Source organism: Gossypium hirsutum, chromosome D07 (assembly GCF_007990345.1).
Source record: "Gossypium hirsutum isolate 1008001.06 chromosome D07, Gossypium_hirsutum_v2.1, whole genome shotgun sequence".
Lineage (NCBI taxonomy): Eukaryota > Viridiplantae > Streptophyta > Magnoliopsida > Malvales > Malvaceae > Gossypium > Gossypium hirsutum.
Genome location: NC_053443.1, coordinates 25,320,029 through 25,337,811, shown reverse-complemented (window position 1 = coordinate 25,337,811; position 17,783 = coordinate 25,320,029). Strand labels below are relative to the sequence as shown.

Below are 17,783 nucleotides of genomic sequence, written 5' to 3'. Positions count from 1 at the left end.
CCGAAAAATGGGTCAAAAATTTTGTCCAAGCCCGGCCCGGATAAAAATACTAAAACCTGAGCTCGGCCTAACCCACCCGTATTATTTTTTTATATTATTTTAAAAATATATAACACATAAAAATACTAAAAACATTCAAATAAATGTTTCCCAACAAAATGAAAATAAATTTAAAAAATACGTATACTTAAATAACACTAAGATAGGTAACAAAATTAAAAATCAAACAAAAGATATACAATATCCAAATAATAACAACAAAATAATAGGAACATAATTGTGAAATAGTATCAAAATAATGAAAAGACAACAAGAAAATAGGAACAAAATAATTAAAAAAATAAGAAAATAGTAATAAAAAAGCAATTTTTTTTAAAAGGCTTACCCAAGGCTCAACTAAGCGAGCCTTACACCATGTTTGGTTGGGTGTAATGGCATAGCCATTACAACCCTATTACGTGAGCCCCTCCCAATCGTGTGCTTGGTTCGGTGTAATAGGGTATTACGGGCCTATTACATTACTGAGGTATTCCCAAAATTCTCTGCTTAAGGGCCGATTTGTATTTCCTGCCAAAAGTAACTATTAGCTAATCGACCTCCACCCTCTCCCTCCCAACATCAACAGAAGCTAATCGTAGAAATCACCTCCACCCGCTCCCCTTATTTTTTATCCCCAAATCAGTTTCCCAAAACCCCTTATTTTTTCCCCTAAAAATTTCCCCAAATCCCATAGTTTTTTTCCTCAAATCAAAATCCGCAAATCCCTTAGATTTCTCTGAACGTCTACTGCATTGCCATCGACAGTCCTCTGTTGCATCACCATCGACAGTCCTCTGCCGCATAGTCATCGAAAGTCCTCTGTCGCATTGCCATCGAAAGTCCTCTTCTACATCGCCATCGACAGTCCTCTGCTGCATCGCCGTGTAAGTTCTTATGTTTAGGGTTTTGTTTGTTTGTTAATTTATTTTTATCATCTTTCAAATCCTAACCCACAGCAACACAAAAACATCTCTTCAGTATAAAAACTTCACCAGAAACAACAACCCATAAAAGAAAAAAAAAACAACCCAGAAAAGAGAAAAAAAACAGCAACCCATGCGAGATAAACAACTGTACAAGGAGAAAAAAAGAAAAAAAAGAAGAGAAAACAGTAATCTGGTAATTTTCCATTTCATTTATGTTAATTTTTCCTTAATGGAATAAAAAATAATTTCAAAACGATTTTAGAAAAGTAAAATGTAGAGCATTTTATAACATGTTTTCTTTAAATCTCATAAGCCCATTCCTATAAATTTGAGGATTCAAGCATTTGATCTTTGTTTCAACATTGTACCAATCCTTTCTTTTCTTCCCATTTCAGGTTCTGGTCAAAGCTTCTCAGGTTAGAGACTTCACTTTTTTTTCTCATGTATTATTTTGTGATCTTTTATACCTATAATGTGTAGCTTATTCGTCGTTTTATCAGTATATCTATATATTGTCAATGTTTTTGAAGTTCTATTGGCCAGGTAGATAATCAGTGATTGCAGGGAAATAGGTTATTAATGGATATGGAATTTTAGCCGTTCACTACTTTTATGTATGCATGTATGTATGTAGGCATGAAGGTATTGGATATTAATTTGCCTGCAGTTAGTCTTAAGCATGTAATGTGTTTGAACAAAATCAATTCCAATGAACTTGAAAATATTGGTTTTACTGTATACCATTTTAGAGTCTGTGGATCTTAAATCTAATTTCTTAATTTGATGAATCTAGGATAAAATTTAGACATAAAGCTAAAAGAGAGGATTTGAAATTCAGTAGAAACCAAATTTCAAAAAAGATGTAAAAGGTATCTTGAAGCCTTATTATGGCATTCTTGTTGTGGAGAATGATAATTTAAATGTTGTTTGGAGTTATTAATATGTAAGTTCTAACTTTGTATTTTATTCTTTTGAAAGACTTGTACTTCTTTGTAATTGCTAAAAGGGTGGAGAAAGGAAAAAAGTATGTATGAAGCTATGTAGAATTAGAACCCCTTTGGAAATATATACAACTGTTGCAACGCTTTTATTTAACCCCAAATTTTTTTTTTTGAAAATTCTGATTAATTTTTAAAATAATTAATTAAAACCTACAAAAAAATTATAAAGGATGAAATTGAAATTTTGGAATGGGAATGAGTAGTAGCTAATAATAAAAAAAATAAAAAAATACAGTATTATAAAATGAAGAAGAGGGACAGAGGGTAGTGAATATTTGGAAGGGAGAGCAATGATCAACTTGTGGGCTGACTTTTTCTTTTTATCATAATTATGTAATCATGTAATGTGATAGCATCCTGTCTTTATTTAGTATATAATTTTTGGAGTTTAGCTGTGTTAGAAAACCATATATAGGTAGGGTTCTTGAAATTTTTGGGGAAGACCAAAATGTTGTAACCAAGGCCATTTGTTTTACAGTTGTATTCATTTAAGAATTGTTCATATTTTGGAGCCGTGAATTGAGCATGAAATCATTGTTTGTAGGTTAAAATTTTGTTATTAGTTCTGTGTAAGTTGTGAATTTAGTTCTTATATTGAATATTAATATATGATTTGAGAGATGTACTGCTAGGTTTGATATATTAATCTGAAACTATAACTTTTGGGATAAGAAAATCCATAAATTTGAATGTGTTCTGTTTTGATGTTGTCAATATTTCTATCAGAAGCAAATGTTCTGTCATCCAGCTTTAATTCTAGTTTATTCTTGTGCTTTTCCTTTTCTACATGGAACTTAAGTAGGTTACAATAATTTTTAATAGGTACATTGTGAAGTAAGAGGGAGTCTTGAACCTTGAGATGTGGGGAAACCTTGAGATCAATTGAATGTGGGGAAGAACTTTGCAGATTTAAGAGCCTTACCAAGATCAATTCGAAACCTTGAGATGCTTGAAGAGTTGAACATAAGTGACAACTAGATTAGAGTTTTACCCAATTGTTTCAGATTATTGTTGAAATTGAGAGTTTTCTGAGCTGATGAGACTCCCTTGGAAGTTCCACCAAGAGAAGTAATCAAATTGGGTGCTCAGGTAATGCTAATCTGGCTACAAATTTAACTTGCTGGGACCTTTCCTGTTTGATTTCTTATGAGCTACTAACCCATTCTACTTTTTTCTACATTAGGCTGTTGTTGAGTTCATGGCTGATCTCGTTGCCAAAAGGGATACCAAGGCAGCACCACCAAAGAAGGAGAAAGGTTTTTGGTTCAAGATTTGCTCGATTTGTTGGCCGTTCCGGACCGCAAATACGGACGACAACATGTAACCAATGAATTACTACTACAGTTTTTTCTTTTTAACCCCTTGTAAATATCTCAAAAATGTTTTGGTTTCTTGTCAAGATGTGTGTGTACGTGTGTGTTTTATGCCAGTTCCATTACTTTGTAAATTATTTGTGAGATTGGTGAGCTTTTCTGCAAAGTTCAAAATCTTGATTGCTTGTGTTTTTAGATTCAAGTGAAGTGAAAAACCTACAATTGTAAATCTTTTGGCATCTATTCTATAGCATCCAAATTCTACTTTTAGTATAAATTTGCTTCTAAATGCATCTGTCCTACGTATTGCTGTTGTACTAAGGAACTGAGTGAGGCATGAAAAAACATGTGAACAGTTGGAATAGAATTTAGCCACCAAGAACAAATATACATAAAAAAAGAATAAACTATTTTTAAAGAATTTGTTTTGTTGTTCCATGTGGTTTCTTCTATTCAGAAAGTAGGTGAAAAATAAAAAATACAGTAAATTTTTTCAAAATCTAAAAATTATTAAAAATAAATAAAAAATATAAAATTCCCAAAAATAAAATACAAAATAAACAGAAAATCTCAAGGAAAAACAAAAAAAACACAAAATAATAAAGATATATAAAATACATATGAATTTACAAAAATATAAACACTAAATTTATCTTTATTCCTTCTAAATATATGAATTATTTATATGTTAATTTATCTTATATATCATTTACTATTATTTTATTTATAATATTTTAATTGTATACTATAAATTATTAGCATTTTAATCGTATACTATAAATTCTTCATTACTATATTTATCTCTATGTGATTAATTAGTCACGAAATATTAATTATACATAATATATTATTAGGTTATAGTTACACGAGAGTTCGTTGATTTTTGCTAGGTAAATACACATTCAAACTTTAGATTAAATTATATATTTTTATTAAATTATATTTAATAATAATTATTTTAAATTATATTTTATAGTATTATATATTATGATTTTAGTAAATTCATATAAGAATATTTAATATTAAGAATTTTATTAAATTATATATTTTTATTAAATTATATTTAATAATAATTTTTATTAAATATGATTAAATTATTTATTATTTATATTAATAATCTTATTAAAATTTAATAACAATAACAATAATCATCTACCTAAAAAAAATTATGCTAAGGGTATTCTAGTCATTTTAGTTTTTTTCCTTATGCTATTACACCTCTATTCCATTCAACCAAACATAAGAATACCATTACGCCTCTATTCCATTCCATTCAACCAAACAATTGAATTACCTATTACGCCTCTATTTCATTACAACGAACCAAACGTGCCCTTATTTTTTACCCAAGCTCATTTTTCGGGTTTATATTTTTATCCAAACTCTCCCGCTTTTTGGGTGGGCCTTCGGGCCGAGATAGGTCTATCTAGGAGTTTGTTTCTTTGTGCAAGATTTTTTTCTTATGATTTTTAGAAGTAGTTTTCTTCTCGAATTTTTTCCAGGAGTCGTGGGAAGTCATTCTTCACCATTTAATTTGCCAAGGATTATTTTTTGGAGGGTTGATTAAAGCCATTAATTGAGTTTGTTGGGATTTATATCTCAAAGGTTTCAATTGAAGATTTATCCTTCTATCCATCATTTCCATCGGTTTACTGGTTCCATCTCCCACTTTTAAATTTTGTCTATTTATTTATTATTTTGAATATTTATTCTTAGTTTTTAAATTTCTTATTTATTGTTTTTGCTTTCTTTATTTCTAAATTTATTTATTTCTTTTTTCAGGTCACATCCAAATCTTTTTTTTTTCGAGTCAAACAACTTGAATTCGATCTTGATCTGCTTCCTCTGCTCCAATCCTCTATCAATGATGCATAGTATTTCTGAATGGACATGATTTAATTATAATATGTCTATGGATAAAGTGGGAATGTTCTAATTTATAAGTGATATGAATTATGTTTAAAAAGTCTGTTTGAATGTAGTAAACGATTAGGATACGATTGGCATGCCAATAGGATTAGAATGTGCACTTGTAAAGGATTGCACTTCAATGCCTATGTTTGCACTTCGGTCCCTTTGTTTCAACTTTGGTGTCTCTATTTGCAATACGGTGCCTTTGATTGCACAATCGGGCCTCTGTTTACACTACGGTGTCTTCGTATAGCATTTTGATGCTCTCAGGTGTGGTGTAGTTACCCGAGTATCCGAGTTATGTTACTATAGTTCATCGGGCTTGCAAAACTTGTGTATGATTCTCAAATGACTTGTTAAGATATGTGATTGTTTACCAAAAATATTTATGAACCTAAGTGAATATATATGAATGACTTTGATTATACATTTATGAATGATCTTGTTGGAATGAGTAAATAAATTATCGTGAATGAATTCATGATGAATATGAGTTATATGATAATTTAATCCTATGCAATTCTCACCATTCTGTAAATTGAATGTTAAGTTACTTTAAATCTAAGTTTTTTAGTTTCAATTGCTTGAATGAGGTAAGTCAGTTTAGATTTAACCATGAACTTACTAAGCTAAATAAGCTTACTCTGCTTATTTCTTTGTTTCTGTAGTTAACTTTTTGCAAAACTAGGCAAACGATCAACTTCAAGGCTCACACTATCAAGCTTCTGTCTTGGTAAATTTTGATTCGTTATTTCGGCCTTATGGCATGTATATAGGGTATTTTAGGTTGATGGATTGGAAGTCCTAAGTTAGAATTGTAATGTGTTTAAAGGTTGGTATGTAATGTGTTAAGATAATGGTTATCATTATATGCATATTGGTGGATGTGATGAAGGCATGTTGGAACTGGCATATTGATCTAAATTAGGTAATGGTTGAATTTTGAATGCAATGTTTGCTAGTTGATGATTTTGATCTATGCAATTGTGGTACACTGATGTACATGGATATGGTAGGTTTTGTTAGGTATCAAACAATGGCATATTTAAGTTTGATTTAAGTTTTATTTGGAAATGAATTAGGCATGCCCTAATTGATAAAAGATGTGGTTTGGTTAACCTTTTAGGTTAAGTGCACATTGGTGGATATATGCAAACTTAGATTAATGGTTTGTATAGTTAAGTTCAATGTGATTGAGGTGTCTTATGGCACATTGGTTAGGCGCTTCTAGATTGAAATGTACCATGTTCAAGTTTGTTTAGTTTATAGATGATTGTGTATTGAACTAAGATATAGGTTTGGGCATGAAATGAACTTTTAAACTTATAGTCTTTCATTATCTGGGAAACAGTATCGATACCTAGAACTAAGAATATCGATACTTTACCAAATAAACAGTTTTAGAATTGGCAAAATGCAGATTTGGTACTGATTTTTAATTTAGTTTCGATACTTTATAACTTTTATTGATAACTTGATAAATGATATCGATACCTAGCAAAATTCCAAAATGGTATCAATAATGTTTTCTCTATCGATACTTGTTAGAAAATATCGATGCTTCTTTATTCAGTATCAATACTTTATCTAGAGTTTTAAAAGTTATAAATTGATCCTTATTCAAGCTCAAATCTAATTTATAACTGGTTTAAAGCTCGATTTAACTCCGATAATATATAAATAACATGTTTTTGATTAAATAATTAATAAATGAATATCGTTCTGAGAAATATGAATTGATATAGCATGATTTCGTTTTGTTATGTGTTGTAACATTTTCTAACCCTAATCTGGTGATGGAAATGGGTAAGGGGTGTTACATTAGTTTGTATTAGGTTTATTTTCGTTACTAATTGTTTGAATTCAAATTACATATGTGTATATATATTTTACATGGTGTATTGAGGTAAATAATGAAAATAGAAATGAAGGATTGATTTGTAAAGTAAGGCAAATGTATATGTATGAATTGAATTGTATAATTATATGAAATATATATATGATCAAGTTAAACATGATATAATTTTGTAAAGATGGAAAGAATATGGGATATGATTTAAAGCCCGTGTGAGCTTAGTGAATGATTAAGATACATATGACATGTCATTAGGGTTTATCAGGCACTATGTGCCGATGATTAAAGTTATTAGACACTATGTGTCTGCGTTATAATATCAGGTACTATGTACCGATAATGGATATCCATACTGATGGCTAGAATCTAACATTTGCTGCAAATTCTCAATAGCTTGTGTGAACAAACATCGAGTAATGCTTAATGTCTAGATTGTTAGCTTATGTGAGCAAAATTATCTCATGTATTTAAAGTTAATTTTCTATATTTCTTCGGGCAAAACAATTAATGAATTGAATGGAAATGTATCTTATGGTATGATATGTTATTCATGGATTGAATGTGAATGGTATGTGCATTTTGATATCTACATCTTTTGATGATGCTATATGCTCATGACTAACCATTTGGGTATGGTAGGGAACATAAACATGCCAAGGATTATTAGGTTGTATGTTAGTTTCAATTATTATGCTTTTAAATGACATGTATGACATGTTTAATTATACAAACTTACTAAGCTTTAAGCAAGCTTACCTTGTCTCATTTTCTTCGTTGTAGATTGTCGGGTTCAAGTTGTCGATTGGATTGTCTTTGGAGATAACACTATCCGTTAACTCTCTTGGTATCTATTTACTTAATTTGGATTGTTTCTTATGTATTTGGTTAATTGGTGAAATTTGTTTAATGAATGTGGCCATGGAAAAATGATGTTGATTTGATGATTGAATTGTTATGAAATGTTAAGTGTGTTTATGCTTGAATGATTAATGAATATATTTGAATTGTGGTGCCAATGATGGAATATTGGTTAGACATTTAGGTTGTATTTTTCATTTTGTGTTTTCGCATATTTATGAGGTTTTTGAACAGGTTGATAAATGGTTAATGGCATGGCTTGTAGCATAAGTGAACCTAGGTGTGGTTGCTTGGTTTAGAACGCATGTTTAGGTGCACACAGTTTGTGACACGGTCTACCACACAGTCGTGAACCATACACGGGTGCAATGCACGACCATGTGGGCTGTTGAATTTAGGTATAGGTTGATCCACACGGCCACAATCTGTTACACGGCCTGGTGACACGATCATGTGACCCTAGTATATATAGGATCACTCTGTTACACGCCTTGGGGACACGACTATGTGATTGCACCACACTGCCGTGTGACCCTTGTTTTCATTTTTTACTTATCTTTTCAAAAATGTTTCAAATTAGTCCTGATTTGTTTTTGGTTTGTTTAAGAGCTTAGTAAGCTCGATTAAGACTCGGTTTTGATTTAAAATCATTGGATATTTGTATTAATAATGCTTTATGGATTGATTGATTATTTTTCTTGAACTTGTGACTGTTATTAATAGTTAACTGTCATAATACCTTATAGCTCAAGTTCGGCGATTGGACTAGGTATAGGGTGTTATAGGCCGAACCTTATATTGGTTTTAAGGGGATATTTTTTTAAGATTCAACCTTTGTTCGGTACAGATCTGGGTTTGAGCTAATTAAGATCGCAAGTGTAGGAGTTACAGAAGTGATAGTGTTTAGATTAGCGTAATCAAGTATGAGTCTTACCATTGGGTGTTTTATTGTCTACTAAAAATAATGTTTTGTGCATGTTAAAAAATTATACATGTTCATTTATGCATGGCCAAAAGTTCATGAGTGGGATTAACAGTTGTCGGTTAAGGTAAGTATTAACGGTTAAGGTCGAATCTTTAAAGGCTCTATTTTGATTAGGTGAATATGCATGGAAACCAATGATTGTATGCTCTCTGTATGGTATGACATGGTATTTATTATTGAATACATGTTTAAAGCATGCCACTGTATATCACTGTGTTTATTGGATGCATGCAAAGCATGCCACTGAAATTGTTAAACTGAAAGCATGTTAAGTATGTCAATGATATTGTTACCGTTACTGATTAGCATGATATGCTACATGATTGATATGTCATATTGCATTGCATGGGTTCGGGTATTGATTGGGTGACAGAGGAATTCTATGGGCTACTGGTGGTTTATCCATAAAATCATTTTTAGTAGTATATCTGCGCCCCGGAGTATTGTGGAGTACTAGTGACTTGTCTGTATATTACTGGAAATTTTAACTGCATATTGTTATTGGTGGTTTAACCACATCGAGCTGTGGCGGACTATTGCACTATATCATTAAGCATGCCATATACATATGTTGATATGCCATGATAAATTGTATAAACTGGATATTAATTATGTGCCTCATTGACTGATTGTATGCTTATTTTTGCTTAGACTCACACTGAGCCTTTTAAGCTCACCCCCAAGTTTACTCTTTACAAATAACCCTCAGGACTAGGGTCGAATTCAGCATACGGAGGTCTCATCTAAGATTTTTCTATCAAGTGAAATGATATAAATGAAATTAGAAACTTGAAAATGCGATGAAATGAACTTGGTCATCAATTTGACATGTCATTGAAAGGACTTAATTGTAAATGATACATCTTTATACATTGATGATAGAAATGTGATTGAAATGAATTATGAATACTTGGTATAATCTTATGGATTTTTGATTAAATATGATTTTGTGATAGTTTATGTGAAACATTATGAATTGATATGTTTGAGTTGTTTATAATGTCTAAATATGTAACACCCCTCACCCGTCCCCATCATCAGAATTAGATTATAGGATGCTATAGCAATTAATAGAATAGAAACTAGTGCTTATAGATCAAAATTTCTTTAAAATAATCATTAATTCTTACACATCATATAACTCATGCATTTCAAAGAAGACTAGGATTAAATTGAGCTTACGAAATCTCTAAAATTAATTCGGAATCAAATAAGGATTGATTTAAAACTTTACACAAAAGAAGGACAAAAATGCAAAATAAGGGTCACATGGCCATGTAGTCAAGTCGTGTGACAAGTTGAAACCGTGTAGCATTAAGTCACACAGCCATGTATCTAGATCATGTAACTCACTGAGGCTATGTGGGTCAAAGTGTAAAAATCCAACAAAAGTCACACAGCCATGTGAATGGGTCATGTAACTAACTTTGACCGTGTCACAAATTAAAATTGTGTTTTCTACATGCAACCTAATTCCCAGTGGCACACAGTCCTGTGGCTAACCATGTCACACAACAATTTGCCATTTTTGGTAATTGAATCAAGCCAAACATTAAGATAACTTCCAAATACATATTGACAACTTGAAACCTTGTTCAAAATACTTCAAAACCAAGTCAAGACATGCCACATAACATCCTAATATTGCCTAAACAATATGTCATTTTGGCACCACCAAAAACAAGTTATAAATATTGCCAAAACATTCAACTAAATTTAATACCATAATGCTCCATTCATAAAATTCAATCATGCATATAAGCCTACAATATGATTGCACGTTTTTTTCATATTAAGCATTCCAATTCTCACCTTAATCATGCCAAAAATCACCTTAACACCTAACAATCTTGACCACATAGATCTCAAACCTAGAAAAATTTATTTACCATGCATGCCTTAACATTTAATTCAAGCATCACCTATAATCAAACTAATTCTTGATTCCCAAAACTAGGAATACATCATCTAGACATATATACCATTCATGCCATCAAAGCAACCATATAAACCTTTAAAGTCAACATTACATATAAACCATTACAATAACTTCCCAAATACACCATTTAAACACAAACACACATTCACAACCAAGCCTATATACATGCCACATCACAGAGTTTTAAAACAAAAAAAAGGTCTACCAAGGTTGAAGCTTGATATTCTAAGCTCTTGAGATAATTTGATAAACTTGTTTCGCAAAATTCCAACTACAAGAAAGTAGGAAACATAATAGAGTAAGCTTTACGTAAGCTTAGTAACTCCACAACTTAAAATCTATGTACTTACATCGAATCAAAAGTATGCAATTAAAACAAATTATATAATGTTATAAGCCTAACATAACAGTTCACAAGTAACAGAAGAGTTCGTCGAAATATCAAATCACAGAGTAATTCAACATTTGACAGGATATCAGGTTATTCAATCCAATCCATTCACATAGATTCAACAAGTATCATTATATCATTTATCAACTATACTCAAGTTCAAATTAGCTCGATGAACTATAGAAAAAGTAATTCGATACTCAGATACTTATACCACACCAGAGAGTATCGTGGTCTAGTAAAGGCACCAAAGTACAACCAAGGGCACCAAAGTGCAAATAGGGACACCATAGTGTAAACAGGAGCACTAAAGTGAATATATATATAGGCTATAACAGCCTGAATTTTAGGCCTAGAAGAAATAGGTTTTAAATAAGGGAACAATTAGGAGACTGCACATAAATATTTAATTGTGCAAGGAAGTGACATAAATGAATGTCTGCTTCAGTTATTAAGTGATTTAGGAGTGCTTGGAAGTGTTTGAGAAGTCAGGGGTTCAAGCCTTGACTTATGCAAAATTTTTATTTAAGTGAATAAAATCCTTGGATCTAAATAGTAGGTTCTTAAATTATTGTGGTTAAAATAAGACACAAAAATAGCTTGTGGTCTAGTTGCAAGGTGGCGTGTTGTGTAATTGTGAGGTCTGAGGTTCAAGTTCTAGGTTGCACAATGGAGCATTTATTTTGCTGCTTGAGCTGTGTAGGTAGTAGAGTTGGACTGAAACATAGCCAAAGGGAGTTTGAATTGAATTTGAATGGAGTTGTTGGGGGAGTTGAGGAGAAATCGGTGGAATAATTCAAGGAGGGATAAGGGGAGAGATTTTAGGAGAAAATTAAGGGAAGTGAAGGGAGAGGAGAGGTGTGCCGAAAGTGGACTTTGACACTCAGGAAATTCGGCCAGAGGGGATACTGTTCATTTTGGTATACCCTTCATTTCAGTTTTGTGTAATGTTTTCCCTCTTTTTGCTTTTGGTGCCAAATTTTTAAAGAGATTTCTAGTACCTAGGTTATAAGGCTAACATGAAATTAAATGTGAAATGGTTGAATGGTTGAATGCATACATGTTCGGCTTGACATTTTGAGGTGTCATTGGAAGCATATTGGTATATTTGAATATGAACATTTGGATAGTTTTGAGTTATTGGTTTGAGTTATTAGATTCAAACTCAAAATTATCATTTAAAATCACCAAAATGGTTTGTATTTGTTTGTGACATTCTATTACTCGAGTTCGACACCCAGACCAAGTAAAGGGTGTTACAAAATTTTTGATATTTATAGCAATAAATCTTATACTAAAATCGTATCTGTGTTTTCAGATAAGTGGATCACTGATGTTTTCTGGCTTTCAAACAAATGATCTTCTCTGCTATTTTCATGCCACGAACTGCTTTGAGTGTGGGCTCGAACCAATTGAATCAAAAAACATAACTAGAAAAATTTTTCTTTTCTTTTTGGGGGTGAAAACAAAAATTCTCTCTTTTTAATAGAAACCGGTAGAATTGTTATTCTAGAAAATTATATTTAATAGTTGAGAATAAATTCTCTCTATTTTTCAGCATAGTAACAATCTCTCAGAGTTGTGTTAATAGCTCTATCGGTGTCATCTATTTATAGGAAGAGAAAGTAAAACCCTTGTTGAGTTGTAGTGGTTTATTTAAAATAGAAAAATAACTTCCTACTTAGAGTGGAAGTATGGTCGACGGCACACCTTAGTATTCCTACTAGGTTGTCAGCCCTTTCATGTTAAATGAGGGGATTTTGGGTCTCTCTCATATCTGGTCCAATTATGAGTACTTTTCGGACTTTTTGACCCAATACTTTGTTATTTGATCCAACCTGATTCTGTTTTTCTATTTCCCACAATAAACTTCAATATATTTATATTAAATAATTTTCTCATCCAAATTTTATCCCCGGTAAAAATTATGAAAATTTTACCCCTGATAATATTTCCGAGAAAATATGCTTAATATTTCACCACTCAACATGTTCATTATGATCAAATGATTTATTTTCACTTTCAGGCTTTGAGATAGGTCAAAAACATAAACTCGTTCTTCCGATCATTTCTAAATAATCTATGTACAATTCTATTTATATTTCCATTTCTATTTTAAGAAACCTACATTCATTTCCAAATGATTTCATTTCTCTATTTTGGAGAAAACCATAATTATTCTTGAATGTTTCTCATTTATCTATTTCTATTCATTTTGTTCATTTTGATACAAACACACAATTCATTTTTTATTTCAACGAGCTAACAAAGTGACCGATTGGACATATTAAATTAGGGCTCAAATAATTTATAATTAAGTTCTGGCTTTTTTCCTATTAATTATAAACTCATTTAGTCACGAAGTCATTCCACTATAGTATAATGATTGAGCTCTCCCTAACGAAATGCCATTATGAAAAGTCAATATGATCTTATTTTATCTCATGGTAACCATTACATCTGTCTCCATGAAAAGTCAATCACTATCAGATAATGATCAAGTCATCCATCATAAAGACAGATGACCCATGGCCATGTTTACTTCTCATCAACCATGCAATACCAATGAGAAGATATCATTTACCCATGTTTTAGGCTATGAATTTCACTATTGTGAATGACGTTACATACTACAAAAGTCGTACACCCAACGCACCAGCTTTCAGTTCCTTATCTATTCGAACTCAAACTTTTACTTACATCAAAGTATATGAGTCATGCATACATAATCTGCCATACACTCAAGATTTAAGTATGCCACACTATGACCGTCACAAGTGAATAAGGGCTATTTGAGCATTACTTTTAAGAAGCACTTATGAGATAAAAGCATTGCTAAACAAGATGTTTTTTGAGATTTTCAAAAGTGCTTTTTGGGACAAAATGCTTTGCGAAAGCACTTTTTTAGCCAAAAGCAAAAGCAGAAAATTTTAGCTTTTGCTCAACAGTAATTTTTTGCTCAAACGAACTTTTGAGAAACAATGCTAAACTAAGCCTAAATGTAACACCTCTAACCCCTATCTGTCACTAGATTAGGGTTATGGGTATTACTAAAAATCCATACAATTAATCAATCATAATTACATAGATATATATACTAGCCATTAACAATATAATATACAGGGTCAGGTTACGAACAATCAAATCATTGTATAATAGAATATTATACAATCGAATAATGATTCATGGTATGCAATACTAAACTTGGTCTTCCATTGTCTACACTCTTATCACCATTTATACATTGCTAAGCTTAATCTTCCACTGTCTACATTCTTATCACTATTTACCCCTAATAGAATGTCAGAATTTGGATACATACAAGACTAATCCAATTATTAGCATTAGTGCATTGGTCTATACTTCGTCTACGATTATCTTTTTAATTTATATTCGATAATGTTAGTAGAATGCACCTAATATAGGTTTGTTAATCCATTCCAATTCAGAGTAAAAGTTACTCTTACAACCTTTATTACAAGTCTACGGGGCCCTAAAAGTAGTTTAAAAATAGGATAGGACTAATTTGAAACAATTCTAGAAGTTTAGGAAATAATTAAAAAAATTTTAACTACAGGGGTCACATGGCCGTGTGGCCAGGCTGTGTGACACACACGGCTAAGTCACACGCCTATGCGTCTGGTCGTGTGGGCATTCGAAGTAGGAGCACACGGTCGTATCCTAGCCCGTGTCTGTGCCCGTGTAACTCACTGACTTGGGTCACACGGCTACGCCACACACCCGTGTGCCAGGCTGTATAACCCTTAAAATGGCTTTGCAAGTCCGTGTACTAGTCGTGTGTCTCACACGGCCAAGTCACATGCCCGTGTGTCTAGTCGTGTAGACCTAAATTGTGCCTTAAACCACAAGTTTACTATTTCCTACTTGCTTGGGCATTAGGCAACTCCAAAACCATTTGTTTAACCTATTCAAAACACAATTAAACACACTCAAAACATGCCAAAACAATCATCCTAGGTGCCTAACAAATGTACCATCATTGGTACCACATTTATATCATCAAATCATATCATCAATACATCATTCAAATCAAAGTTCCAAGCATACCAAAATCACTCCATTTAGTCTAGTTCATAACCACCTAAAGTAAATTCACATACACCTAAAAGTCTTAGGTTCAAATCAACATGCCCCAATTATGGCTTCAACCATAACATGTGTTTATATACATATCAAACAACATTATACTCAAACTCAACTACATAACATGTACCAAATTCATTAAAAACCCAAACACATGCTAGGTCCATGCCATTACAAAAGATAAACATCATGAATTTGAGATCGGGATCGTTGCTGGATGCTGAATCTACAATCAAAAGAGAAGTACCTAACCTGCGCATGGGAAAAAATAAATCGTACGCTGAGTAAAACTCATTGATATTTCTATAATCCCAATAATTAAAAACATAAGGATACAAGAATGCATAATTTGAATTATACAAACATTTTATTGTCCAAACTTACCATTACCATATACCATCATTTCAAGTTCATGCATATTACCATATCATTTCATACTATACTCAATTTTCACATACTATCATATTCGATTTGTTAATGCATATTACCAAATACTCACCTCAATCACTTACCATATGCATTAAATCGAATTACAATAATTAACAACTATGTTCGAATTTATAAAAATACAAACCGTAGATTTCGAGCTATTTGACTTCGATTTTACTCTTCCCCTTTTTATTCGAGGATTCCAGTACGATGTTAGCTACGGAATTAAAAAAATTAAAATAAATTAATACAATAAACTTATTTCACATTGACTATTTCAATTTTTACTCAATATTTGCTTAAATTCTAATTTAGTCCCTAAACTGAGAGTATTTTTTATTCTTCACATTTAATCCTATATTTTTATACTAATTTCAATCTAAGCTAAATTTAGCTCCTTATTTTCAATTAAACCCCTAAATTTCAAATTTTTCACAATTTAGTCCCTATTACTCAAATTTTACAATTTGTTCTACAATTTAATCATTTTTCATTTCTAGCTCAAAAATCTATCAATTTAATCCCTAATACTAAAACTATTCAACATTAACAATATTTAAAATCTTAATAATTGCTAAAATTTCAACATGAGTCGAGTAGTACTAAACACTGGGATTCCAAAAATATAAAAATTACAAGAAAAGGGACTAAATTAACTAACCAATTTCAATTTGAACTTAAAAAACCCTTAGATGCTGTGCGTCCTTCCTTTTTTAATCTTTATTTTTCTTTCTTTTATTTTGCATGTCTTTCTCTTTCTTTTTTCACTTACTAACTATTATAATTTTATTTATTTTATTACATATATTATATAATACATATTCATACTTTTAACTTTTAGTTTATTAATTATAATATAACTTATATATATTAAACTATTATAGTATATATATCATATCATTAATTGTTTTAACCCATTTACAGTCCACTTAAAGAAATAAAGGTAAATTTGATTATTTAGTCCCTTTAATTATTTTTAACTCATAATTCAATTTCTACCTTATACGCGATTTAGTCTTTATACTTAATAACTTTTAATTCCAAGCAAATTTGTTTAACTAGAACCTAATTAATTACACAACTAGCTTCGTAAATATTTATTAAATAATAAATATTTACGAGTTCAATTTACGGGAACGGAGTTCCGAACATGCACTTTTTGACACCCCTGACTATAGGGTCATTACAATTCTCCCCCTAACTAAATTTTGTCCCCGAAATTTACCTGAAAAGAGGTGGGGGTATTGAGATCTCATCGACTTTTCCAGTTCCCAAGTCGCTTCCTCGACACTGTGACTACGCCATAGCACTTTCACTAACAGAACTCGCTTATTACGCAACTCTTTCACCTCGCGAGCCAAAATCTCAACTGGTTCTTCTTCATACAACAAATCGGGTTCAACCTCAATGTCTTCCATCGAAATAATGTAAGACAAATCTGATCAATATCTTCTAAGCATTGAAACGTGAAAAAAGTCATGCATTTTCTTTAATTTCACAGGAAAAGCTAAATGATACGCAGTTGGTCCCACTCTTTCCGTTATCTCATACGGTCTAATAAAACGAGGATTCAGCTTCCTTTTTTGACCAAATCTGAAAATTTTCTTCCAATGCGAAACTTTAAGAAATACTTTATTGCCAATAGAATATTCAATATCTCGATGTTTCAAATCTGTATACGATTTTTGTCTATCAAAAGTTTTCTTCAATCTATCTCAAATTTTGTTAACAATATCTTCTGTTTCTTGAATTAATTCTGGCTCGATCATTCTTCTTTCACCCAATTTCATTTAGCAAATAGGTTCTCGGCACCTACGACAGTATAATGCTTCATACGGAGCCATTTGAATACTCGATCGAAAGCTATTGTTGTATACAAATTCGGCTAAAGGTAAGTAACGCTCCTAACCTGGTTCTAAATCAATAACACAAGTGCGAAGCATATCTTCCAAAATCTGAATAACATGTCCAGATTGCCCATTTGTCTGTGGGTGAAAAGCAGTGCTAAAATTAAGTCACATACTGATAGATT

At 31.6% G+C, this 17,783-nt stretch overlaps 1 long non-coding RNA gene across 1 annotated transcript; it reads left to right on the top strand.

Annotated features, from left to right (window-relative positions):
• The first annotated feature begins 528 nt into the window (after nucleotides 1–528).
• On the top strand, nucleotides 529–3,508 carry LOC107954593 (uncharacterized). The gene is made up of 4 exons (XR_001699613.2): nucleotides 529–923; nucleotides 1,361–1,381; nucleotides 2,789–3,055; nucleotides 3,150–3,508. It is a non-coding gene; the product is annotated as an uncharacterized lncRNA (long non-coding RNA).
• Nucleotides 3,509–17,783: the final 14,275 nt, after the last annotated feature.